Here is a 2500-nt window from a genome sequence, read left to right as displayed (position 1 = left end):
CGTGCACTCAAAAATTTTAATATTTTTCACGCATAGACCCCGTCAAACGCTAGAAGTTGGCGGGGATGTCTCTCTTGTGGCTCACGGGGCTGTTAGGGTCGCACAGAAATGCCTCGGAATGGGAAAACGGGTCATTTTTGTGTGGCCACATTGCATAGGAACGGCATGAAACTTCCAGAGGCATTTGCAGCAGGAATGCATGTGCACTCAAAAACGTCTATATTTTTCACGGATAGACCCCGTGAAACGCTATAAATTGGCGGGGATGTCTCTCTTGTGGCTCACGGGCGCTGTTAGTTAGGGTCGCACAGAAATCCCTCGGAATGGGAAAAGGGGTCATTTTCGTGTTGCCACATTGCGTACGAACGGCATGAAACTTCCAGAGGCATCTGCAGCAGAAATGCATGTGCACTCAAAAACGTCTATATTTTTCACGGATAGACCCCGTGAAACGCTAGAAATTGGCGGGGATGTGTCTCTTGTGGCTCACGGGGCTGTTAGGGTCGCACAGAAATCCCTCGGAATGGGAAAACGGGTCATTTTCGTGTTGCCACAATTGGCATACGAACGGCATGAAACTTCCAGAGGCATTTGCAGCAGAAATGCATGTGCACTCAAAAACGTGAATATTTTTTCACGGATAGACCCCGTCAAACGCTCGAATTTGGCGGGGATGTTTCTCTTGTGGGTCACGGGGCTGTTCGGCTCGCACAGAACTCCCTTGGTCCACCTGATTCGTGCATACAGGCAGCAACTAAAACTCTGTAAACCTGCTGTGAGGACATCTAAACAGTGGACCAGTGAGGCTGTGGAAGATTTGCGGGCGTGCTTAGACTGTACTGACTGGGATATGTTCACGACTGCTACCAATAGTCTGGATGAACTCACAGAGGCTGTGTACATCAGCTTCTGTGAGGACTGCTGTATCCCAACACGTACCAGGGTGAACTTTAACAACAACAAGCCCTGGTTCTCAGCAAAGCTCAAAAGGTTGAGGTTGGAGAAGGAGGAAGCGTTTAGGAGTGGGGATAGAGACAGATTCAAGGAGTCGAAGAACAGGTTTAGCAAAGCGGTGAGAGAGGCTAAACGACTGTACTCAGAGACACTAAAACACCAGTTCTCTACTAACGACGCTGCTTCTGTCTGCCAAAGGGCTCAGGCACATCACCAACTACAAACCCAGAGCGCCCCACACCACTAACGACTCCCGCCTAGCCAACGACCTGAACGAGTTCTACCGTAGATTTGAAAGACAATTGGACTGTCCTGAACCACCCCTTCCCACCCAAGAGGCCCCATCCCCCACCCATACTACAGAAACGACTCTCTCCTTTCAGGAGGGAGAAGTTAATGGGCTTTTCAAGAGGCAGAATCCACGCAAAGCAGCCGGGCCGGACTCTGTCTCTCCAGCCACCCTCAGGCACTGCGCTGGCCAGCTGTCTCCGGTGTTCACCAACATCTTTAACACCTCCCTGGAGACATGCCATGTACCAGCCTGTCTCAAGTCCTCCACCATCATCGCTGTGCCCAAAAAGCTAAGGCCAACAGGACTAAATGATTACAGACCGGTCGCCCTTACATCTGTGGTAATGAAGTCTTTTGAGCGCCTGCTCCTGGCACACCTCAAAGCCATCACAGACCCTCTCCTGGACCCCCTTCAGTTTGCCTACAGAGCCAACAGGTCTGTGGACGACGCAGTTAACATGGCCCTCCACTTCACCCTACAGCATGTGGACGCCCCAGCATCCTACGCCAGGATCCTGTTTGTGGACTTCAGCTCTGCCTTCAACACCATCATCCCTGCCCTGCTTCAGGACAAGCTCTTCCAGCTGAACGTGCCCTACTCCACCTGCAGGTGGATCACAGACTTCCTCTCTGACAGGAAGCAGTGCGTTAAGCCGGGAACAGAAGTCTCTGACTCCAGGTCCATCAGCACGGGAACTCCTCAGGGCTGCGTCCTTTGCCCACTGCTCTTCTCCCTGTATACCAACAGCTGCGCCTCCAATCATCTGTCCGTCAAACTCTTGAAGTTTGTCGGACGACACCACCCTCATTGGGCTGATCTCTGGTGGGGATGAGTCTGACTATAGGTGGGAAGCTGACAACCTGGTGACCTGGTGTAGCCAGAACAACTTAGAGCTAAATGCTCTAAGGACAGTTGAGATGGTTGTGGACTTCAGGAAGAATACAGCCCCACTCACCGCCATCACCCTGTTAGACTCCGCAGTCAAAATTGTGGAGTCCTTCCGCTTCCTGGGCACTATTCTCTGCCGGGACCTCAAGTGGGAACTGAACATCAGCTCCCTCGCCAAGAGAGCTCAACAGAGGATGTACTTTCGACGGCAGCTGAAGAAATGCAACCTGCCAAAGACAATGATGGTGCAATTCTATACAGCGATCATTGAATCCATCCTCACCTCCTCCATAACCGTCTGGTACGCTGCTGCCACTGCCAAGGACAAGAGCAGACTGCAGCGTATCATGCACACTGCTGAGAAGG

The sequence above is a fragment of the Petromyzon marinus genome, unplaced genomic scaffold (genome assembly GCF_048934315.1).
Source record: "Petromyzon marinus isolate PM22_M1 ecotype Great Lakes invasive population unplaced genomic scaffold, UKy_Petmar_22M1.pri1.0 PM_G_Scaffold_28, whole genome shotgun sequence".
Taxonomy (NCBI): Eukaryota; Metazoa; Chordata; class Hyperoartia; order Petromyzontiformes; family Petromyzontidae; genus Petromyzon; species Petromyzon marinus.
Note: the sequence above shows the minus strand (reverse complement) of the source record.